The sequence below is a fragment of the Lactuca virosa genome, chromosome 8, assembly GCF_052849685.1.
Source record: "Lactuca virosa cultivar CGN04683 chromosome 8, Lactuca_virosa_CGN04683_v6, whole genome shotgun sequence".
NCBI lineage: Eukaryota > Viridiplantae > Streptophyta > Magnoliopsida > Asterales > Asteraceae > Lactuca > Lactuca virosa.
The window spans coordinates 102,709,009-102,736,105 of record NC_136433.1 but is presented as its reverse complement, the minus strand read 5'-3'; the positions used below and the strand labels follow the sequence as shown (position 1 = coordinate 102,736,105).

Sequence of the window (27,097 nt, the reverse complement as noted above, 5' to 3'; positions counted from 1 at the left end):
GACATCTCTTGAGCCCTGTTTGCAACAATTGAGATATTATGATCAACCTAAACATATGCTAAGATTCTAATATAAAAGTCTCATTAAGTAATTTTTGAAATTGTTCCATTTTGTCACATAGGATCGACATCATAAACTTAACATTTATCAAGAAAATTAACAAAATCAAATGATTTTGCAGTGAAAGTGAATGATCATGCTAACTCTATCCATCTTTACTTGACTACACATATCTTGATGAAAAATGCAGCGCCAATCAGGTGAAGAGCTACCATTTCATCTAACGATCTTGGATGGTTCAATGTTGTTTCCTAGCTTTAAAAGTCACCTGCACTTTTTTGTAGCTCATTGATACTCTCTAAATCGCCTTTATTTGTGTAAGTGGTGGTTATGGTCATCCAATGACCTTCCTTAAGTTGAAAGGATTTCTCGTCTTTTTTTAAAATCAACTTTAAATCTCAGACCTTGAAGCCCAAAAACAATGCATTAGTTACTCAATTAAAAGAAAAATATGTTGACTTTTGAAGTCAAATAGGATACTGATAGCCACATAAAATAGTTTAGTCATTTAAATACAAAAAGAGGCACAAAAAGATTATTGTGCAGTCTAGAGAAAATAAAGAAAAAGGGTAAAATAAACATTTTGAGGTTCATCCTAAAAGAATCATTGGATCCTTTCCCAAAAAAACATTTCAACTTATGAGAATGTTTTCGACAGTAAATTACAAACATTAAATTCAGCTCCTATTGGGTAAACTGCGAGAAATAAAAACATGATTTACTCTTTTTACCAATATAGACAATCTACTTTACTCTTTACTCATAATAACAAGATCTTTATATTCATTTACCGATAATGGAAACGGAGTTACATTTCAAGCAGCATGTCAATCATTTAAAATATCATCTCTAACAAGCTTATGTTGAAAATCACCATATGCGGATCACCGATCTGATAGTCATTGTTAGCCCATTTTCACAAAATTCCACCTCCTGCCACAGAAGTTGCACACTGAAAAAAAAACAATTGAGATTCAAAATGTGTGACCTTGAACCATTCTTGAAGGGTAAAACAATAATTACATCAATCTTCAAATCATGTTTATTTGTCTATTTTAATTTTTTTGAAATGAAAACAAACAAAAACTACATAAAAATAAACGAATTTCAAGAGTAACATAAATGATGATATATAGAACCACTATTTTTTAGGATGACATTTTTTTTATATAAGGTTTTTGACATTTCAGCCCACAAATGATGTCCATAGTAAAACAAGATGGTGGGGTTACTCTACTCCCTAAAATGCCATGGGTCAATCCTTTTTTCTTTTCTAAAATACCTAGCATATGTAACCATAGGCTTCAATAAACATGTCATGTTAACATCAACTGAACTTAAATCTAATATTAAAATGGATTAAAAAGATATCTTTAACAAAATTACAAATAGAATACACACCTCTAATTACAATGGAGATTCCACGAAAATGGCTAAAAAGGAAAATTTAATCAAAATTACAAATAAATTACACACCTTTCTTTTTATTTATATGTGACACAATCAGTTCAGTAAAGATGGAGATTTCCAATTAGAAACTGAGAGCAATAAGGATAATAACAATAAAGCATACAATTTCACTTCATTATACTTGAATTTAGATTTAACAATCAGTTACACGCTACTAAAACCAAAATTAACATTTGTCAAATTCCAATTATGCCGTTGACTCTCAATAACATTATATGCCCTGAATTTGAAATTTGAAAAGATTTTTGAAAAACAAATATCAAACGTAAACTTACTTTTTTTTTTGTTTCTAATTGAGGCGTCTCTGGGCCAAAAATATGTTGGTGTATAGATCAACAAAATAAACATTCACACCCAAATAAATATAAGATTTAAAACCATACAAGGAACACAATGTTAGCAAATTGTTATAATTATAAAGCTTGTAGAGGAAAACACCAACCATAAACATTAAATTGAACCGCAACAAAATAAAAAAATAAACCATAAAGTCCATAAAAACCGACCTGAGAAGAGCAATAGATAGGGAAAAGCGACTGCACAGAGAAATCTTAAGGAGACGTGCAAAGATTTAATGGAAAAGGAATTCACAATCATTTTGAAAAATAATCGTATGCGGTACTGAACCAAGATTTAGGTTTTCAAATCGTTTTGAAAACTGAATCGATATAATTTGGTTCTATCCCATATACTATCATGAATAAGAGTCTGTTTACGATCCTGAAGCAGAAAATAGTTGAATTTCTCTTTCTCCTTTTTGTTAGTCTTTACCGTTCGAAGTTCGGTGTTGATTGTCAGCTAATTTACAGTTTCTTATCGAGGGAGGAAGAGATGGAGATAAGGAAGATGGAAAATGGTGGTGGCTAGGGTTTAGAGAGATTGAGAAGAAACGATGATGAATTTGGAGAGAGCTTTATCTATAAGCGGAGAAAAATCACAAAAAACCAAATTAATCATTTATAGGTGAAGAATTTTAGAAACCGTACATACAACAAAAACCAATTAGAAACAACATAACCAAAATTATTGTACAGAAACAAACTTAGAGGTTGTATCGATAATTCAAAATGAGAAAAATTACCATGAACCAAGTTTGGATTTGACAGAACCCATAACTTTCCATCGTCGCTTTCAACATTTTGGAATTTTCTTGAATGGCGAGAAAGGAATGCAACAAACGGTAGATGGTTCGATAGAGGTGGTGACGATGGATGGTTAACAACTATGATGATGGATAGTTGTGGGGGTTACCAGGTGGTGGTTAGCGGTTTGACCGCCAGGAGTGGTGGTTGTTGGTGGCGACAATGAGCACAGGGGTGATGGTTGGTGATGGCGACAATAAGCATGATTGGGGCTAGGGTTTTTAGAAGGGCTATAAAAACCCTAGATCAAGAAAGCCTATGAATTGCGAAGATGATGAAGTAAAAACGTATATCTTGAATTCATGAAAACAAATGCGATGAAGGAGAATTGGAGTTTTATAATTTGGGATTTATTTCCGAAGATAAAGGCGGAGGACCAGGTAAAATAAAATAGAGATACTAAAGATAAAGAGCCCCGTCAAAAATGAAGGAGTAACATCTTTTAATGACTGGATTGGATACTTGTACTTATGTATTATTTTTTTGTACAATTTAATCTAAATAGAATTGTGTTTAAAATTTAATATTATTTTATTAATGATTACTTGTACTCTTAGCTTAATAGTTTTAACGTCTTAAAAAAATAATATTATTATATTCAAGCTATTTTTAGAAATAGTAAAATTTCCTTTATAATGTATATATATATATATATATATATATATATATATATATATATATAAGTTTATAACTCGTGAAAACCACGGTTATAAAATTAAGTAAACTTTCATATTAAAAAATCAAAATTATTAATCAATTATTTTAAATAAATTATTACTTAAGAGATATGTTTTTAGTTATATAAAGTTATAATCGTTGATTTAAATAAATATGTGAAATTATATCACCTTATAATCTATATTTATTTTATTTTATTTTTTAATCTAATGTTATTAATTTAATATAATTAGAGTAAAAAAATTTAAAATTTAAAATTTAAAATGGAGAATCAATTATTAATTTAAAGTAATTAGATTGAGAAATTTAAAATTGATAATTAATAGGTTGACAAGTGGCATTATAGTTGACATATAATATTAATGACGAGTTCTAATAGTATGACACTTGTCAATAAAAGAATAAACTTATTTATTTATTAGAATACTAACTTATAACCCGTACGAACCACGGGTTATAAAATTAATTAAACTTTCATAATAAGAATTTATAATTATTAATCAATTATTTTAAATAAATCATTTTAAATAAATTATTAATTAAGAGATATATCAAATTTTTAAAGTTATTATAACTTCAAATTTAACATATAATTAGAAAATATAAATTTGAATTTTGAAATGAGTTGCCTAATATATTTACATGACACATGCCATAATAATAATGATGACTTGTATTAGAGTGACACTTGGAAAAAGGAGATTAAAACTATTCATTTATATTAGAATATATATATATATATATATATATATATATATATATATATATATATATATATATATATATATAGAGAGAGAGAGAGTTAGGCACCTGCATTGGTTTACAGACAATGAGAAGAAATACACTGGAACTTAGGTGTTGTTTGTTTTTTCGGAGACAAAATGTCTGCAATCTGCGGACCATATCTACAAACCTCTGCAGGAGAAAAGATGGACCAAATGACTGCAGTCTGAAAGAAGAAGACTGTTTGGTTTTTAATGTCTGCATGCTAAAATAAATTGAGATTTAGATATATCGGTTTTTTTAAACATAAAAATATTACAAAAAAAACTAAAATTTTCATCAACTATAACTTAAGCAACTAAATAAAGCATACAACTAATTCACAAATATAGTTTGGGGTGAGCAAAAACCGAATCGATAAAAAATATGATAAAACACAACTGATGTGACATAGATCTTAAACGCCTCTTCTGGTCTTCTGTTGCGGCGGAGATCTGGACATCACAGAGCAAAACCGTTATAGCCGCCCCGGGGACTGTGCCCCAGGAGCCGACTTCGACGATCAAGTTAGATCAGCTGGTAGATCTGAAATGGTTCTCCTTAGCTGGAGAGGACCATCTTGGTGCTGGTGGTGGTGTATAGTGGCTGACGTCGGCGGGTGGCGGCCGAGCCACCCGGCCGGAGTATAGTGTGGCAGCTGAGCCATGAGGAGAGGTCTAGAGGCGGCTGAGCCACTTGGGGGAAGAGTCCTCATCTATGGAGGAGGCACTATTCTATTTATAGTGGACAATTAGGTCAAGGGGAATTAGGTCAGGCCTTAGGCCAGCCCAGTTCAGGCCCAACTAGCAAGGAGCTCAGCAACGGCCCGGAGGCACCGGGCGGGGCTGGCGGGCGCACACTAGGAAAGGCCGACAAGGGGGCACTAGGCAAGGGAGCGTCGGGCCGGGCCGGTAGGAGAGTCCCCAGCACGACTGGCAAGGGAGTGTCAGGCAAGGCTGGCAAGGGAACGCCAGGCAGGGTTGACAGGGGCGCGTCAGGCCAGGCTGGCGCTCTAGAGCAGTCTAGGCCATGCTAATGGACCATATATCATCAGCAGCAAATCGAAAATAATAAACTGAAACCGATACAAAATTCGACATTGTGATGATTCGAATGGTTAAAACTATGTTGGGATTCAATAATCAAAAAGTTAAATGAATTAAGTTATTAATGTGGTATAAATTATGATAACTGAAAAATAAAACTTCATTAAGATTTTTGATATTATATATATGAACTAATTAATCGATGTTTATTTCTATCCTAAATAACATAAAAAAAATTACCAGATTTACCTACTAAATGTAAACATGCACACAAATAAAAATATCTATAAAACTATGTCAAAATTATTTGGATAAATATATTATCTGAATAAAAAAACATGTACATAATCACATACATAAACATTTGGGTTAATACTTATGATATAAAAAAAACAATAAATACAGTAACAAATAAATACATAAAAAGAAAGGAGGAGGAAAAGTATAAAAAATGAAAAACGATAATAATAATTACCAAAAAAAAATATTTTAGTTTTTAAAAGTTAAATACAGATTGTGGAAGAGGAAAGAAAATGCTAGAAGATGTTAGAAGACATATGTCTATATCTGCGCCAAGAAGATGACGCGCATACCTTTTTAGGTCTGCGGTCTTCTAAAAAACAAACAATCTGCAAGACCAAACGTCTGCGTGCTGTCTGCACGGCGCAAACTTAATAGGTCAAGAAGAGGTTTTGCAAAAAAAACAAACATCACCTTAATGTGTGAGAGGTCTGTTCCATTTTCTCTCTTCTGCATTTTATTTTTGGATTTATTATCTTATATGCCAAGAGCATTATAGGTAACCTTTTTGTTGAAAAAGGTGGTTCAAATTGAAAGAACATACTAATTTCACAAAACTTCATAAATAGTCCCTGTGGTTTTCAAAAATATAAAGTTTGATCTTTAAGTTCAAAAACCCTCACAGATGGTCCTTGTGGTTCGAAAAGTTTTAACAAACGGTCCTTTGAGCTAACTCTATTAGATTTTGTGTAACACCCGGTTTTGAAAGTGTTCGATTGTGTCTTCGAAGGCCAAGGGTATAAGCGTAATGTGACGATTCAGTCTTTGATGGGTCTCGGGTTTTATTAGAAAGGTTTTTAGGCTTAGGGTGTAGCTAGGAGCGTAGGGCTTCCCGCCATCTTTTCGTGGATATAAAGTTCGTCGGAAACGGACTTAGAACGAAGAAGTTATAGCACTTTGAAGTTATTGGCAATATTGGTCCCTAATGGAGAAAAGTGGCAAGAAGGTACCATGCATGCAAGGTGGTAGGCACGAAAGTACGCTCGGCGAAGAGGAGTAAAATGGACGTGGGTGGTTCGTGAGTACGTCGGGCGTACATAGAGGTACGCGGGGAATACTCCATTTAGACTAGAACCCTAAATTTTAGGGTATGCCACTATAAAAGGAATAATATGCCTCAATGGTCAGCCTCCATTTCACTCTTAGACAGCCACCACGAAACCCTAATCCTTCTTTGAGTGTTCTTGGAGCTTAGAAGGCCATTAGAGAGCATTTTGGTGTTGATCTGAGATTGGTGCTTCATTTCATACCATTTTGAGGTATAAAGTCTTAACTTGCCTCTTGAATACTTAGATCTATTATGTTGAGTTTTTGGACCTTTTTGGTCCCAAGGATGAAGCTTTATGGTTCAAATCCAATTCCTAGGCTTAGAGTTGCCACTCTCAGTGCTAAATGAGTCCCTAAGGCAGAAAGTTGCCATCTTGAATGTCTTAATGGGTTCATGCATGAGTTAAGATCACTTTCATGGAAGTAGAATACTATTTTTGGAGTTTGGGCTTATTTGGGTCATGTAAAGTCACCAAGTCAGTGACTTTATGGACTAAGATGTTGAAGAGGACTTGGATCTGTGCTTATAGCCTGTGGATAGGAGTATTGAGTGCTTAATGGGAAAAGTGACTTAACAGAGCAGTACGCTGGGCGTACATGCATGTACGCACAGCGTCCAAGTCATACAGTTGTACGCTTAGCGTACAAATGAGTACCCCCGCGTACTCAACAGATGTAGGGTTTGAGTGTTGTGGGCCTCGGATTGGGCCATACATTGGACTTTGCCCTTTAGGCCTTAGTGGGCCATTAGAAGTTAGATATTATGGGCTAAGATTATGTTTGGGCTTTAGGGTAAGGCCCATTAGAATGGTTGGGCCAAATTTAGCAAATTGGGCCATTAGTGGGCTTAGGAAGTCTACCTAGTATTGGGCCTTTCATATTATGGTTTTGGGCCTTAGGTTTGGACCAAACTAGATCAGGGGTAAAATGCTCATTTTACCCCAAGGAGGATTATTAGCTTTTGGACTAAGTGTTATTTTGGTAATGATAGCTCGGGGAGTCGAGAGATCAGCAGTTCGGGGATCTGCCAGCTAGCAGCCAAAGGATTATTCATGTGATTCAACAGTGCGATGTGAGTTTCCCTTTGTGTGAACGGTTCTAAGGCACCAATGTCGGCCCGCATATGTATGCATGTGTGATTATATGTTCTGGACTACGGTTCGATGCCGGGGAAAGCCCGAGGAATGTTTGTATGCTTGATGTCTTTGTGATTCTTGCATGTGCTTGTTTTGTATGTTTCCAGAATTCGGTCCGATGTCGGGGCAACCCCGAGGAATGTTTTCGGATTTCGGTATGATGTCGAGCAGGGCCCAAGGAATGTTTATATGTATGTTTCCGGACTACGGTCCGATGTCGGGCAATGCCCGAGGAAGGTATGCATGTTTAGTTATACTTGTTGCATGTGCTTGTTTTATATGTTTCCAGAATTCAGTCCGATGTCGGGGCAACCCCGAGGAATGTTTCCGGATTTCGGTATGATGTCGGGCAGGGCCCGAGGAATGTTTATATGTATGTTTCCGGACTACGGTCCGATGTCGGGCAATGCCCGAGGAAGGTAGCATGTTTAGTTATACTTGTTGTCTTTGTCATACTTGTATGTGCCTGGTAGGGAGGTGAGTATGGGCGGGGTCCAGTATCTCATCATTAGCTGAGTATGGACGGGGTTCCATATCTCATCATCAGTAGAGTAGGGGCGGGGCCCAAGATAGGCCAGGCCTTAGGACTGGAGCCTATAGTACTGTTAGGTGCATTTCATGCACCCATTTTGTAGCTTTATTTCATAAAAGTGCATTGCATATAGGCTTAAACTCATGCATTTTGCATGTTTTTCGGGATTTTTCATGAGGCTATTTCATTCACAAACTTTTGTGATATTTCAGGGACTTTTGGGGGGAGGATCTTGCTTGAGGAGGTAAATAAGAGATGTGGACAAAATTTCGAGACTTGCGGAGCACCGGGGATGAAGATTTTGGAAAATTGAAGATTTTGGCAATTCAGGGATTTACACGGCCGTGTAAACGTAATGCATAAGTTTACGCGGGCCGCAAATTTGAATCTACAAAGGCAGTTTGAGCGTTCTACTTTTTGCGTTTACGCGGACCGCGTAAACGACAGTGTTAATTTACGCGGGCGGTGTAAACATAAACGTGGGGTTTAAAGCAGTTTTCACCTTTCTTAAAAGGGGGAACCGATTTTTCACTTTGGGGGGTCGGTTTTTGGAGCAGAGAAGGCAATTTTCTTGAAAATTTTGGAGTTGATTAACACTCGGGAACATTTGATTTCCTTTTGTAAGAACTTTAATTTTATTTTCTAGATTTGTGATCTTGTTCTAGTCATGAGTGGCTAGAACCCTAGTTTCTCCAACTTCATGTCTTAACTTTTTAGTTGTGATTTCAATCATGTGATTTGATGTTTGCTTCCAATTCCTACCTAGTGAATTTGATTTTGTTTCAAATGAATGTTTGATTCTAATTGTGATTCTTATTGGCCATTTGAATTAGGGTTAGGTCATTCAAGTTATCTAATTACAAAATTCGTAATTGTTTTGTGAGTTGGACTAAGTAACAAACACTAAATTGATTTCCATTGAATGAATTTGGTGTAAATCATATTCACATACTCTTACGCTCCCGAGCTTGTGAGTAGTATTGGGTGTTGTTGGGAACATTCACATAAATCTTATTGCAACCTTTTGATTTCTATCTAAGAGCTTGTTTAGACTTAAATTATAAGGTTAGGTTATTTTCAAAGAGCTTGTTTTGAATTTGACAACTTGGTGAATGGGAAGTGTTAGAGCCAGTGACGGATCTAATGCATAAGAAGTGGGGTGCATGGACCCCACTTAAATGCTAGTCCCACTATATATATATATTAACATAATAAGTTTTTCTTTATTGAAATTGGATATGTCCCCACTAAATTGATTCTGGCACCCAAGTCGTTTGAATTTTTTCAGAAAAAATTGGGACTCTTCTCCCTCTCATCTAACCTAGTTCACTCCCGCTACTCTCTCCCTTTTCTAACCTAGCCGCCCAAGAAGTTTTCTTGCCCCATTCACCACAGACACTGCCCGGTTCTCTATGTTTGCCGTCGCCGGAGTGAGCCCTGGCCACCACCGCTGCTCCTGTTCTTTCTCTACTCGTTGCTAGATTAGCCGAATGGTATTTTTCTTATTTCTATTTTTCAATTAATTAAAGTTAGTTTGGTGGAGTGTGTATATCTGTAAAACGAGTTCCTTTACAAGACTTTGTTTTTATCCCCCTAAAAAATTAGTATGTGGTATATTTCTTAGTTTTGATTAGTTAAATTTGGGATTTTTAATTTGTTTTTTTTGTAATGAAAGTTTGTTTGCTTTAGTTATTAATCGTTGTTAATCAAGTGGGATAGTTAATTGAGATTTAATATTTATTAATAGTCTGATTATTCACTAGAACAATGGAAATATAGCTTAAATGTTTATACGTATTTACATATTCATTCTTTTGGGTCCCTGCATCTTCATAGCTTTGCTTAGCATGCACAAATCTACAATAAGCGGTCTAAGATAGTCTAAAAGAGGTAAGTGATGAACTGAAGTATAGAATTGGTTAAATAGTTTCCAAATGCAAGGTTTGTAACTTGTAATGCTATTGTATTATTAATTTATTTTGTTATATATTATTATATTACTTATATAATGGACCCCCCCTTACCATTCCGTCTGGCTCCGCCACTAGTTAGAGCTTGTTAACACTTTCAAGTACCAACTTAGGTGGAATTGAATAAATATCATTTCATCCATGGAATCACATTACTAATTTGTCTTGCATAGACTTGGAGTCCTCACAAATCTGGAATTTGGTTCATTTAATCGATCATTTGCTTATTGCTTTATTCTCTTTGTTTAAATCATTGCATACCAACCCCCCATTTATGTGACCATTATTGTACCTTGCGCAAAAAAGGTATAAGCATTTGTCCCGTGTCTCTGTGGATCGACCCTGCTTACCTTGTATTACATTTTTAGTGCAAAGTAGTAGTGTTTTTGGAGTCATTTGTACCCCTTTTATTTGTTGGGTTTGACACGCCTAACAAGTATTGTGTATGATTCTTTATGTGTTAGTATGATTATATGATATTGTTGTATGTGTATAGTGTTGGATTAGGTGTCTAAGAACATAACTATAATTGGTATGTACTTGACCCGAGAGTAGCATGGTTAATTTCGGGTTGCATCCACCAGAACAATTTGATAGGATGAATATTTGAGAAATAGGTTATTTGTGATTTATTAATATATTATAAGTATAATATATTAATTGAGGAATCATGTTATTTAATTAGTATTGATCAAGAATTAATTTGGAATTAATTTAGTGATCAAAAGAGACTAATTAAATTAACGGGGAATGATTATGTAAATCAGTGATACATATAGTTTGGGCCAATGATTCATGATTGATTAGTGATGGACTAAGTTTATGTGAAAGTCCATGAAGTGTTTGTCCATAAGGCTAATGAGTTATTAGATTAAAAGCCCAAGGGAATTAGGGTTTACAAGTTGAAACCCTAGGAATTCCAAACTATATATTGAACCCCTAAGCTTGCAAAATCGGCCCCAAGACTCCTAAGGTGTAAGCCTAGCCGATTTGAGCTTCATAACTTTTCTCTAATATTCATCTTTTGTTCATGGTGTCTTGTGAACCGTTTGAGGCATCACGCTTGAGGTGCTAAGCTCTTGAAAGGCCAAATTCTACATGCTACAACTAAGAGGTATTCTTCCAACTAGTTTTATGTTTAAAATATCAAATTGTATGCTAGTTGTAGGTTTAATGCTTTGGATAATTTTTGTTGCATGTATAACTTGAGAAAACTTAGATCCAAAGCATTAGGGTTGTATGTACACCATAGGAGTGTTATAGCACATAAAACCCAATAGTGGTATCAGAGCCATGGGTTGTTTTATGTTATATAGATGCATTGGTTATTTGTTCAAAGTTGGAAAATTTGAAAAACTGCTCTCTGGAAAGTGGACTCGACGAGTCCTATGATCTGACTCGACGAGTCAAGCACAAATCAAACCAACTCGACGAGTCCAGTATCTGACTCGACGAGTTGGATAGGCTGGTTGCAGTTTTTCGGGTTTTTTTGGCCAAAATTGTTTTATATCATTACCATGAACTGTTTTATATCATGAAATCTGTTTTTTTGATATGGTAGTGATTAACCTCATCCAATTAAAAGATAAATTGTCAAACCTTGAGATAATTACTAGTTTATATGATAAGCTAATTGTTTGTAATTCATTGATTTGAAGTTATTTTGCTATAAGAGTTGCATTAGGTCAAATTGGTTAAAAGATAAAATTATGATTATTTTATTATGTTAAAATTTGATCTAAATGTTTTAAAGGAGTTACAAAACTTTCCATCAAGTTTTGGAACTCAAAAAGTTTTTTAAAGGAGTTACAACACTTGCCATCAAGTTTGGAATCAAAAGGTTTTCAAGAGTTACAAAACTTGCCATCAAGTTTTGGAACTTAAAAAGTCTCTTTTTATGAAATATTAACTCTAGTAATTTAAAGGTTTCAAAAGGTGCAACTCTTGGGTTCATAACTTAAAAATTAATTAAATAGTTTTTTTAATTTTGATTTTTATATTTTGAACCTTGATGTTTTTTGAATAGTTCAATTACACTCTTATGGATTTTATTAAGTTAATTGAATGTCTAATTAAGAGAGTATTATCAAATCCATAATCACATGGTTTAAGATTAATTAAGTTAAGAGTATAATCCATTAATAGATAACCACCTAGTATTATAAAAGTTTAAAATACACCCTTATACTATATAACATTAAAAGTTTAATATATTATATATGTATAAGTAAAAGGTCGGTCTTATCGTTAGTAGGCCTCATTCACGAAGCTGGTCTATAAGGGGTGTTTAAGGAAATTTCCTATAAAATGGCGATTGAATTGGTATCCACTCTTACCCACCGCACTCTTTACTAGTGGAGGGTCGTTAGCTGAACGGGTAGGATAGGACACTAAACCCTCATTAATAGTATATTGAATTATAAAGTAACTAAACTCTTATAAATTCCCAATTTTAGTTACTTTAGAAAAAATGTGAATTTGATGCTAATCCATGAAATTGCACATTGCACCTTATTGGTCAGTTAGTGGAGCGTGTGTGGTTAACCGACACACTAATATGGACTAATGAAGGATGGAAATGGGTTTCTCGTAAATTATCATTGATCAATGGAGCGTGTGTGGTTAACCGGCACATTGATTAGGTGATTAATGACATTGAGAGTATCAAGCTAATTTGCATGGTTATTCACACTTTGTTTGTGATCCTCGGTATCTCAGTCACAAACTTGAAGGGCATAATCGAGATTAAACATGCCATTGAAAAGTTCAATGAATCTCAAAAGATCTAGGAGTTTCATTTAAAACTTAATTCGTTTAAAATTTCGTTTTCGTGGTGGAATTGGTAAATCGTCATTTACCTACCGACAAATAGTTTGCAATTAGATTACGGAATCCCTCTTCCGAATTGCAGAATATTGTGTTGGGTCCTAGCCTTAATATTTCATTTGGGGTGTTATATTAAGGACTTAAATCAACTTAACTTGAATTTCTCCCTTGTAGATGTCTAGTTCTGACAACTATGGTTTTTCCGAATCTTTTGGAAAAAGCTTTCCTCATGAAGATGATGTTCCTAGAAATCATACTTCACTTCCTCCACCTCCTCCAATAATTCTCCCTGACCCACATGTTCGTCGACTTGAAAAGTTCAAGGTCACTCAAACCCTATTGGCAAGTAAACACCAAGATGGAAGGTCTGTGTGTGTACATGTCTTGGAGATGAATTCGCACATTGACAGGCTGGGAATGTTAGGAGTCGATGTCTCGAGGAAGTTGACTGTTGACTTGGTTCTTCAATCACTTCCTAAGTCATATAGTGAGTTCATTAGAGATTACTATATGAAAGACCGCGACGTGACCCTTATCGATCTTACCTATTTGCTAATTGCTGCTGAATCAACAATGATTTGGCGCACTGGTAATGCAAATTTGATTAGAAGATCTACTTCCCAAACTTCCATGGACATTGACAATGGAAACATTGGAAGTCCAGAAAAGATTTCTCTTCCCAAGGGAAAGGGAAAGGCTAAGTCTGAGATTGTCATATGTGTCATTCCGAAAGAATCTGTTTGCTTCTATTGCCAAGAGAATGGGCATTGGTTGCGAAGCTGTCGTATCTACATGAAGGACCATAAGGATGGTAAAGTCAAAATGTATGAATCCGCTTCAGGTAAGCCCACTATCTAACTCTATTAAGTTCCTATTTGAAGATTCTTAATACATGATGTGATGAGATCACATTTTGATGTTTTGTAGGATCGAAGAAGAGAAAGGAAGCTTAAGAAAGAGCAGGCTGAGTCTGATCGCGAAGAGATGGATTTCGATCGCATGATTCGATGATCAGAGTTTTGAGTTGCTGCTTAGGAGTTATGATAGATTTCTTAGGAATATTTAGAAACATAGTTTTCATATGTACTTGCATTGTAAGGACAAGATTTTCCACAATTTTATAACTAAAGAAAATTTTGATTTTATCTTATTTTATATTTCCTTGCAATGGCATTTGTGAAAATTGATGTTTGTATGTTTCTATTTTTAGCAATATGGATTTGATTCTTTCGTTTGTGGTAGTGTCTAAATTTACCAAATAAGGAAAGATTCTCATCACCAAAGTTTCAATTGGACAGAAGCTTGGAATCATGCAACTCGTATTGTGTGATGAATGAGAACCTTCATCTTTGGGAAATTAAGATTAATTCCTTGTTCACGTATAGATGTGAGTCAAGTGAAGGACTAGGGGATCTAGTACACTTTGTTGTGCACTGTTCAGGTCCACCACAAAGATCGATAAGACTATTCGTCATGATTTACTAAAAGTTTAGTAAATATGGTTATGCTTACAAGTTTAAGTGTAATTCTGAAACATTGAAAAAGTTTCAAGGTATAGCAGAACGAATAAGAAGAATCAAATTAGGCAGAAAGATAAAAGTTTCTTCAATATGAAAGGAAAGGAGAGTACTTTAGTATCGTGTTTTATGATCATCTTAATGATTATGAAAACCATATCACAATTGATCCTCTAAGGACACCTTAGTGCACTTGTATGGCTAAGAAGAGGAATCGGGAATCGTTGAAATGGTTAAATCAATTAAGGTGAGTCATACTTCGTTCCAAAATCAAGTCTTAGAGTCATACTCCAAGATTGTTCCTTGAGTGACATATCTTAAGTAGGTATATAACATATTTAGAATTGGTAGTTGTGATGTCTTTAATACAAATACCAACTAAGACCAATTGTATGAAGTGTTTTTCCTTGATAAGAATCCGCACTAACTCTTGAATATTTGTTTGTCAAGGAGTGTTTCTTGACAGGAGAATCTTATATGTCAAGAAGTCAGTGAGAGTCTTAAAGATATTGAAAAGTTTCAGGAACTAATCAAGAATAAACCTATTGTGTATCACGAGCTCACGACTTGAGGTTTGTAACTGGTGGTTGTCGAGGCCAACAAAATAAATACCCTAAATATTACACACTAAAATAGTGTATAGTGGTAAAGGGATCGTATCTACGGAGATTGGTTCAATTTTATAACTCTATGAAAAATCTCTTTGTAAAAGTACTTGTAAAATGACAATAAATTAAAAATGGGGGGTTTGGTCTTTTGTAATACTTGAAATAAACTAGAATTAAACTAAGATTTATATAGACAATTTCAACAAAAATAAGAGTTTGATGTAAAATCAATAAGAGAAAGATGGTTGACTTAAGGTTTCCTCACTTTGACTTTTGATGAACATATCATTAGAATCCAATGGTGCAATGCTTGTTTTAAATCCTTAATTTGGCTATAGTAATCCAAGAAGCTTGAGATTACTTAGACTTTTCTTAGTTGTTAAAATGGTTAGAGAAGCTCATAACAATTTCCTTAGTTAAAGTCACAATTTCCATTAAGCATGTAATTAGTGAAAGTCAACTAGCATTAAGAACCAAAAAGTCACCAAATCCAAGAGGAGTCAAATGCTTTCACTACCATGTTGGAGAAAATGTTTTTATGATTGTGTGAAGCAAAAACAACACAAAAATCATTTGTTGCTTTCTAATTTGAGGATCCTTTACTTAATCAAGAAATTAGCCAACTAATCACCACAAACACATTTAAACTCATGAATAAAAACATACAAGTAGTGATAAGATGTTAAAACACAAAACATTCCCATAAAGATTTAAGAACAAGTTCACGGAATCTTCAACATTCAACAAAAGTTCAAAGGATTCAACAAAAGTCAACCAAGATTAGTTTAACCAAGCATGGCTAAACTCAAAGAAACAAAGTTAGAGAAGATTGTACCAAACATTTAACAAGAATTAGAGATGAAAAGATGATGTTCTTCAAGAGTTATTGGCCTTCAAAAGTCTTCTAAACTCCAAAGAAAATGCTCCAAAATCGGATGTGCAAGTGTATGGAAAAGTGGCACACCAACCTTCCTCATATAGCTCAAAACAAGAATTTCCGGAATTGCCCCTGTAGGGGGTTGCGCGACCCGCGTGCTGAGTGGTCTTTTGTGATTTGGGCTTCCAATGATTTAGCCCACTGGCCCAGTTTGAGTCCAATCAGCTCCTAGCCCATTTTTCTTCAAGTTTTCTTCAATTTAAGCCCAATTTGGATTTTCCAAATGATACATAGCTCGTACACTCGCCCGATTAATAATCTACACACGCTTGAATATACTCCCGCATCTTGCAAATTTAAAGTTTTTTTCTCTCCAAGCCTTCAAATAATCATCAAGCTCGCTCCATGCATCATCTCCACTACCCATCAAGCCCAAAATCCTCGACGTCCTCTTATTCCAATCGCTTTCCATACGTCCCGAACATTCCCGCTCAACTAATCTCCATGAAATCTGCAATAAAGCTCACGAAACTAGAAAGTACCCGAAATGGTCATAAAATAACAAAAAGGAAAATATGCATAGAAATTAATTAAATTATGGATGAAATATGCTAAAATAAACTATAAAAAGAAGTAAATAAAATGAAACTATCAGTAACCTATCGTGTTGACATATTCTTGTTTCTGTGCCCATTCCAGTTAAAATTTGACTATGCATGTGAGTTCTACGAGTTCTCAATTGTTTGCATAAAGAGAATGACCTTGATCAGTGAAAGTTCATTGATCTGTATAGGTGAGCTTCTTAACAACTTGGAAGACATGGTAGGCCCTTGTGCTGCCAAGTGGCAAGAAATTAATATTGAACAAGTTCAGTCCATATGAGTTTAAATTTGTCATAGACCTTGTCTTATGATAATGGTTGGGAATGACAGATTCACATGGATAGGAACACATACACCATAAAATCTAAGTGACATAAGGTTTCTCTCAAATTCATGAAAATGATTGTGAGGAAACGCTTTCACTAAGTAGATTTTAAGGAGATAGCAGTTGTGTTAATTGTGTTCTCAAATTCGATTATGATTACGGCATCTCTCTTCATTGTTTGAATTGTGAGAAATGGCAAATAGTTTGAACATTTGGGACTTACTTCCGTAAGTTCTGAAATAGTTTAGACACACATATGAGCTTTCTTATAAAAGGTGTATGAGCTTTAGATAAAGGATTATCGAAACATCTCGTATCAGAAATCTGAACTATGGAAAGAAATTCAATAAATATTGATTTTTGGAAGTCCAGCTGATTTCTGGATACATGTCAAAGCTAGTGGAACATAAGTGTTATGCTAGTAAGATAATAATTATTATGCTAGTGGGAGCATGATTATTATGGTATGTGTTGCGAGTAAGCAATACTATTTATAGGAAACAAAGTTCTAATTTTCAAAGTTGCAAAGGTTGAAAAGTTGTCTCGCTATAGTAAGGGAGAGGATACTTATACTTTATTTCGAATCTAAAAGTTTAGATTGAAGTATTAATCAAACTTACTCATGGATATATATGAATACCATGTTGAAATATTTCAACATTGGAAATTCTATATATAGAAATATTAGCAAAAGACTGGTCAAGTATCATGTATTTATGTAAGACATTATGAATCGTGTCCCATATAATTCGGATATAGGATCGATTGCATATGCTATAATATTCACATGTTCTAATTTTCCAAATGCCTAGGGAATTAAGAGGGAAAAAGGACTAGAACCGCATATGACTAAAGTGGTTAAACAACTGTCAAGGACAATCTAAGGTTCGCTAATGATTGGTTGCTTAAGGACAGTTGGAAGTATAGTAATGGATGGACCATATTGACATTATTATGAATAGAGAGAATGTTATTAATAATACATTGTCATATGGCAAACATAGAAATGTTTTCATAATGGGATTTGGATATTAAGAATCTATGTGTAGGTTAGAAACTTTTATGCAATAAGGATGCTCAAAGGAATGTACTATGAATTTGAGACCTCGCTTCCTTGGAATTGTTTTGTTATCAATCTCCACTGGAAAGTTTTGTAACATCGTTGACAAAGTCTCTGTGACTTTGGTACCTCGAAATTACAAAAGATACATTACATGATAGTTTAGAATCTAACACACTCTTATAGTGGCAAGAATTAGGTATTCTTACACTAAGGATTTCGAATTGTGAAATAAGCATCATTGAAATGTTTTCAATCGATCTGTTTCACAAAGTAAGGACCATAGGTAAACATAGTGTGCATGTTTGGAGCATGGGATTACTATTGTTTTAATTCAAGTATTAAGTTGATTAATCGAAACATTATAAAATGAATAATGTGTAATCAATATGGTGATTAAATAAAAGGTGTTTTATTTATATTCAAAAGTTTTGAGACCATATTGGATTCGATTATTCTTGTGTTTCACTTCGCATGTTTTGACTTCCCGAATAATAAGATTATTCAAATCATCCATAGTCGATCATACTTTGGAAGTAGGTATTGAGGCAAGACTGTCATGAATATGTCTGTAGATTGTCTAAGTGTTAGACATAGCACAAGTTTGCTACAATATTCATGAGTACTCCTGTAATAAGATTTGAGTATTGGATTAAACCCACGCTCATCTGAATCACTTCATGGATTTCATCACGAGTGATTGTAAGACGATAATATCTTATATTCTTGAAACGGAGACATATATTTGCAGTTTACAAGTCGATTGCACATTGATGATATGTAAACGCTGTTGGGTTTTAGTATACTACAACATCCTATGGTGCACATACAACCCTAAATACCTTGGATCTATGTTTTCTCTATTATACATGCAATTATGAACTTTCCAAGGTATTACCCTATCTAGCATACAATACTTGATACTTGGGTAATCAAATGGATAGAATACATACCTTTGTTTGATGTAGCTTGTCTCCATGAAGCTTGAGTGCCTAGTGCCCCAAGTGTGACACCTCAAATGGTTCACACAACACCAAATGCACATGGAATGACTTGAAAGAAATGGAACACTCCTTGAAATCGACTAGCCCTCATATTCACACATTAGTGCACGATTTCTTGAGCCATGGGATTCTTTTATATGGTGGCTATTAGGGTTACACCATGTAACTCATAACTTTACCCATTCCTTATGCTCCATGGATTTTAACCTCCATGGATTATCCATGGGTCACCCCATGGACTTAGTCCAACATAAGAAATCTTGGATCACAAGCCCACATATATAAGAATGAATGATTTACACAATCAACCCATATATTTAATTAGTCTCCTTTTGATCACTTAATTAATTCCAAATTAATTCTTGATCAATACTAATTAAATAACCTTATTAATATATTAGAACTTATAATATATTAACCAACCTTAAGTGTTATTTCTCTCATTATAGTCTATCCAAATGCATGATGCCATGCAACCCAAATGGACCACGCCGGGTCGGGTAAAGTCTTACCAATTATAGTTATGGACTTAGACATTAATCCAACAGTCTCCCACTTAGATAAGTCTAAAACTATTATTGCGTATGACTTCAGGAACGGATCAGCAATCGTAGCTCTCAACAGCTTCTGTTGAACTCTGACCTTGTCGATGAACTCTGACCTTTGTCAATGACTTGTCCATTAGATAAGGGATCATATATTCCTCCATTCTAGATATCATATGGACTGAGACATGGATTATCAATCATTCTCTCTGTCCATTTGTTGTTTCCCGATTTCCGATTCATGATGACTGACTGATTGAACAAATCAAATCAGTCCTGGCTTGGCCAAGCACTCACATGTATCATCTTTAAATCATCGAGGGGCCCACAGATATCGCTTTTATCCCGAAGGTAAAAGGAATGGATAAACTTCGACTCATATGGCTTGTTCTACTACTTGTTGAATCATACACAAAGGCACGTTTTATAACATCGAGTTACCGAATGCGTTTTCGTGCAATCAATGTACAACCAACTCATAGTAACAACTCATATCTCTAGGTTTGAAAAATATAAGATATTATCGTCTCATGATCACTCGTGATAAAATCCATGAAGTGATTCAAATGAGTGTGGGTTGAATCCAATACTCATAACTTATGAGCACTCATGAGTGTTGTAGCACCACTTTGTCCACCAACTTGGACCTCTACAAACCAACCCATGACAGTCTTGATTCATATCTACTTCCAACATATGACCGACTGTGGATGGTTTGAATAACTTAATCATTCAGGAAGAGCGACTTAGTTATTCTGGAAGTCAAAACATGCAAAGTGAAACACAAGAATAAATGAATCAAATATGGTATCAAACCCTATGAATATAAATAAACACTTTTATTTATCACCATACTGATTACTCATTATTCATTGTTTCGGTTTTATCAACTTTATACTTGAATTAAAAACACTAGTTGTCCCATGCTCCAAGCATGTACACTATGTTTTTCTTAAACAATAGCTTTTCCATACACCAAGTATGCACTCTATGTTTGTCTATGATCCTTACTTTGTGAAATAAACCAATTGAACATAATTTCAATGATTCTAATTTCACACTCCCAAATCCTTATCGAAAAATGTGAGAATTTCAAATTCCTATCATTTATTGAAATCTGTTTAGATTTTAAACTTATATGCACTGACCCTCCTGTAATGAATATGTACAAAGTCACAAAGACTTGTCAACAGTCATTATAAGGTATTCCAATGGAGATCAACTCCATGGAAACTAAGTCTCATATTCAAAGTACATTGCTTTGGACATGCTTCTTGCATTAAGTTTTCTAATCTTACACAGATAACTTCCACCTATGGAGACAACTCCATATTCTCATTTTGACTATCACTTCTGAAAAAGAGATGCCTCTTTTCAGAATATGTCAATATGGTCCTTCCAAAATTAGCACTATACTTCCAACTGTCCCTGAGCAACCAATCTTTGGTAAACCTCAGATTGTCCTCGACAATTACTTAATCATTTTAGTCATATCCAATTCTAGACCTTTTCCCTTTTTAATGCCTCTGGGTATTTGGAAAAATTTAGAAATGACAAATATTATAGCACATTCAATCGATCATGTACCCAAAGCAAATGGTACACGATTCATGATGTCTCACATAAAGACATGATTCTAGACCAGTCTTTTGCTACAATATTTTTATTTGCCATGTTTTCAAAATTTGACTATGAAGAGGGATGCCGTAATCATAATCGAATTTTGAGAACGCAATATATAGAATTTCCTTAAGTTGAACCAATCCAACATGAAATTCATATATATATTCTTGACTAAAGATGATTAAGGTCTCAATCTAAGCCTTTAGAACTGAAATGAAGTATATCCTCTCCCTTAATTATAGCAAAACAACTTTTTCAATCCCTGCAGCCTCACGAATTGAAACTTTTGTTTTCTATAATTAACATTGCTAACTTGCAACACTAACAATAATTATCATGCTCCCACTAACATGATGATTATTAGCATAACACTTATGCTCCCACTAGCTTTGACATGTACTCAGAAATCAGCTTGACTTCTAGAAATCAATACTTTATTGACTTTCTTACCAAAGTTCAGATTTCTGATACGAGATGCTTTGATAAAACTTTATCAAAATCATACACCTTTCCTTAGATAGCATGCATGTGTGTCTAAACAATTTCAGAACTATGAAAAGGGGTGCCATAATCATAGTCTCAATTGTTTAGACCTTTTGCCATCTGCTTCAAATCTACTTGGTGGAAGTGTTTCCTCACCATCATTTTCATGAATCGGAGAGAAACCTTATGACCCTTAGATTTTATGGTGTATGTGTTCTTATCCATGTGAATCGTCAAAACCATAGTCATAAGACAAGGATAATGACAAATCCAAACTCATATGGACTGAACTTATGCAATCTTAACTTCTTGCCACCTGGCAGTACAGGGCCTGCCATTGCTTCCAAGTTGTTATGCAACCAATTGAGAACTTTCAGAACTCCTATGCAAAGCCAACTTTAACTGGAATGGGCACAGAATATGTCAACATGATAGGTTATAAACCTCAAGTCGTGTGCTAGTGAAGAACCTCAGGTTTTATTCTTGATTAGTTCTTGAAATTCTTTTTAGGATCTTTAAGACTCCCACTGTCCTCTTGACATATAAGACTATCTTGCCAAATATTCAAGAGATAGTGCGGATTCTTTATCAAGACAAACACTTGACACAATTGTCCTTAGTTGGTCTTTGTTTAATCCAAAACATCACAACTTACCAACTTCAAATGTACAAGAGTAGGACACTTTTACTCTTACATTTGACAAGTGTTATAAACCTTTCTTTAAGATATGTCACTCAACTTATAGTCTTGGAGTATGACTCTAAGACTTGTTTTGAAACGAAGTATGACTCATCTTCTTGATTTAACCATTTCAACAATTCATGACTCCTCTTCTTAGTCATAAGAATGCACTAAGATGTCCTTAGAAGACCAATTGTGATGTGGTTCTTTAATCATTAAGATGATCACAAAACATGATACTAAAGTACTCTCCCATCTTTTCAGATTTGAGAAACTTTTATCTGTCTGCCTAATTTGATTCTTCCCATTCGTTCTGCCATACATTGAGACTTTTCCAATGTTTCAGAATTATACTTAAACTTGTAAGTATAACCATATTTACTAAAATTTAGTAAATCATGACGAATAGTCTTAACGAGCTTTGTGGTGGACTTGACCAGTGCACAAGAATATGTACTCGATCCCTTTAGTCCTTAACTTGACTCACACATCCATGTGAACAAGTCTTAATTTTCCAATGCTTGAAAGTTCTCATTCATCATACTATTCAACTTGCATGATTCCAAGTTTCTATCCAACTGAAGCCTTGGGAATGAGAATCTTTCCTTATTTGGTAAATTATGACACTACCACAAATGAAAGAATCAAATCCATTTTCCAATATTGCTATCAATGGAAACATGTAAACAACAATTTTTCACAAATGCCATTGTAAGGATACTTAAAATAAATAAATCAAAACTGTTTTTTATTTTAAAACTTCCGGAAAAACTTATCCTTACAATGCAAATGCATATGAAAAACTTGTTGTTATCTATTCCTAAGCAATATATCATAACTCCTAAGTAACAGCTTCAAAAATTCTGATCACCAAACCATGTGATCGAAATCCATCTTCGTGATCAGAATCAGCATGTACTTCCTTTAAGTTTCTTCACTTTTCTTTGATTCTTAAAGCATCAACATGTGACCCAGTCACATCATGTAATGAGAATCTCATAATAGAAACTTAACAGAGTTAGATAATGGACTTTTACCTAAAGAAGAGTCAAACTTCTTGAATTGATCAACCTTATGATCTTTCAGGTAAATAGGCAGCTTCGCAATCAATGCCCCTTCCTTTGGAAAGAGAAACATATGGACTCTTTGGGAATGGTGTACTGGACTATCACAGACTTGCCTTTCTCTTTACCATTTGGTCAACCGAGTTGACTATGGCCAATCCCTTTCCATTGGGAAGCGAAAGATTTTCTGGATATCCTATGTTACCATTTTCAAAGTCCATAGAAGTTTGGGAAGTTGTTCTTCTAATCAAATTTGCTTTACTGGTCCTCCAAATCATTGCTGATTCAGTAGCACCAAGCAAATAGATATGATCATTAAGGTTCATGTCATAGTCTGTTTCATAGTAGTCCCAAAGGAACTCACTATGTGACTTAGAAAGTGATTGAACATCCAACTTTCTCAAGACTTTGACACCCAACTCTCCCGGCTTGTCAATATGTGACTTCACCTCTAAGATGTGATCACACATAGACCTTGCTTGCCATTAGGGCTTGAGTGACCTTGAACTTGTGGGTTAGGGAGAATAATTGGAGGAGTTGGAGGAAGAGAAGTATGACTTCCATGAGCCCAACTCGGGAAGTCATATTCATTAGGAAAGCTTGGTTTGGGAAGATCATTGTTGTCTAAACCAGACATCAACAATGGGAGAAATTCACGTAAAGTTGATTTAAGTCCTTAATATAACACCCAATATGATATATTAAGGCTAGGACCCAACAAAATATTTTATAACTTGGAAGAGGGATGCCGTAATCCAAGCTATAAAATATTTGAAGGTAGGTGAATGACGATTCACCAATTTCCACCAAGATAAACGAAATGTATTATTAGGTTTTAATTGGTTTTGAAACTCCTAGATTCTTTTGAGATTCATTGAACTTTTCAATGACATGTTTCAATCTCGAGTGTGCCCTTCAGGTTTTGTGACTGGGATGCCGAGGATCACAAAACAAGGTGTGAAGTAACCATAAAAATATACTTGGTACCCTTAATATTTACCCCTCAATCGATGTGCCGGTTAACTACACGAGCTCCACCGATACTATGATAAATATTAAGTTACCCTTTGCCTACTTTGTTAAATCCAGGTTAGTGTGCCGGTTAACCACACACGCTCCACTAACAGTTTAAACAAAGTGCAAAGTGTAATTTCATGGATTAGCACCTTATTCATATTTTCCTAAGTAACTAAGATTGGGAATTTATAAAAAGTTTAGTTACTTAGTATTTATCATTAATACTTTTAATGAAGGGAGAATTATAGTCCTTGTCCTACCCGTTCGGCTAACGACCCTCCACCAGTCAAGGAAGCGGTGGGTGAGAGTGGACACCCATTAAACTGCCATTTTATAGGCAGTAACCTTATACCCCCCTTATAGACCGGCTTCGTGAATGAGGCCTACTAACGGTAAGACTGACTTGCTCTTATACATATATTTATTATTAACTTATAATACTATAAAGTATAAGGGTTGAATTTTAACTTTTAAAATTCTAAGGGCTAACTTGGAATTAAAGTATTCATGGGGAAAACTTTACAAATTCCAAAACTTGAGGGCAAGTTTTGAAAATATTCAAAACTAATTAATTCCATAACTTATGTGTTTAAAGTAGTTTTAATTAAAAAAAAACTCTTCAAGTTCCATAACTTGAGGACAAGTTATGGAAGACTTTAAACTAATAAAAGAATGTAACTTTTCTTTATTTTTGTAACTTATGGAACTAATTAAGGTTACACATTTTATCATTTAATGAAGTGACTCTTGAACCTCCATAACTTGAGGACAAGTTATGGAGTCATAAAACCATTTAATGAGGACAAGACTCTTCATTTTTGTAACCATTGCCAACTTTTTATGAGTTTTATGAAACTTAAATGTGACTTTTCATATAACTTGAGGACAAGTTACAAAAACACATTTTAGAATCAACTCTTAGATTAAAATGGATTGAAAACACATAATCAATTAACTTTTCTATTAATCTAATAAACTCATATGAACAAAGATAATTCACATCAAAATTTTTTTCAAGTAATTAGCATAACTTTTAAACTAATACAATTCGATTTTTCAGCTAATTTTGCAAGTATAACAAGAAAACAAGCCTTGTCTCTGATACCACTGTTGGGTTTTAGTATACTACAACATCATATGGTGCACATACAACCCTAAATACCTTGGATCTATGTTTTTTTCTATTATACATGCAATTATGAACTTTCCAAGGTATTACCCTATCTAGCATACAATACTTGATACTTGGGTAATCAAATGGATAGAATACATACCTTTGTTTGATGTAGCTTGTCTCCATGAAGCTTGAGTGCCTAGTGCCCCAAGTGTGACACCTCAAATGGTTCACACAACACCAAATGCACATGGAATGACTTGAAAGAAATGGAACACTCCTTGAAATCGTCTAGCCCTCATATTCACACATTAGTGCACGATTTCTTGAGCCATGGGATTCTTTTATATGGTGGCTATTAGGGTTACACCATGTAACTCATAACTTTACCCATTCCTTATGCTCCATGGATTTTAACCTCCATGGATTATCCATGGGTCACCCCATGGACTTAGTCCAACATAAGAAATCTTGGATCACAAGCCCACATATATAAGAATGAATGATTTACACAATCAACCCATATATTTAATTAGTCTCCTTTTGATCACTTAATTAATTCCAAATTAATTCTTGATCAATAATAATTAAATAACCTTATTAATATATTAGAACTTATAATATATTAACCAACCTTAAGTGTTATTTCTCTCATTATAGTCTATCCAAATGCATGATGCCATGCAACCCAAATGGACCATGCCGGGTCGGGTCAAGTCTTACCAATTATAGTTATGGACTTAGACATTAATCCAACAAACGCACCAGTAACTTGGTGTTATAACACGTATCATTGTGTGTGATTTGATGAGTAAATAGAGCAAGCATATGAGTCGAAGTTTATTAGTTCCTTTTAGCCTAAGAGGGATAAAAGCGATATGTGTGGGCCCCTCGATGATTTAGTGATGACAACCCTAAGTGCTTGGCCAAGCCTGGACTGATTTGATTTTTTCAATTAGTCGGTCATCATAAATCGGAAATCGGGAAACAACACATGGACAGAGAGAATGATTATAATCCATGTCTCATGTCCATACGATATCTAGAATGGAGGAATATATGATCCCTTATCTAATGGACGCGTCAGAGTTCGACAACGACTTTTGAGAGCTACGATTGCTAGTCGGTTTTTCAAGTCGTACTTGCATTTATAGTTACTAGACTTATCCAAGTGGGAGACTGTTGGATTAGGTGTCTAAGCCCATAACTATAATTGGTATGTACTTGACCCGAGAGTAGCATGATCCATTTTGGGTTGCATTCACAAGAACAATTTGATAGAATGGATATTTGAGAAAGAGGTTATTTGTGATTTATTAATATATTATAAGTATAATATATTAATTGAGGAATCATGTTATTTAATTAGTATTGATCAAGAATAAATTTGGAATTAATTTAGTGATCAAAAGCGACTAATTAAATTAACGGGGACTGATTATGTAAATCAGTGATACATATAGTTTAGGCCAATGATTTGTAACATCCCGAAATTCAGGTACAACTGCTTAACCCTTCTTTTTATTCAAAGTGTCAAGTTTAGCCCGTAAGAGAATTGGTAGCAAATGAGTACGATGGGCGTACTCAAGAGTACGTTGCGCGTACTC

The 27,097-nt window shown here is 34.6% G+C and overlaps 1 long non-coding RNA gene across 1 annotated transcript; it reads right to left on the bottom strand.

Moving 5' to 3' along the window:
- Window positions 1-205: 205 nt before the first annotated feature.
- LOC145128820 (uncharacterized) lies at window positions 206-2,961 on the bottom strand. Its single transcript, XR_013717114.1, has 3 exons — window positions 2,612-2,961; window positions 852-1,012; window positions 206-464 (listed from the first exon to the last, which is right to left on the bottom strand). It is a non-coding gene; the product is annotated as an uncharacterized LOC145128820 (long non-coding RNA).
- Window positions 2,962-27,097: the final 24,136 nt, after the last annotated feature.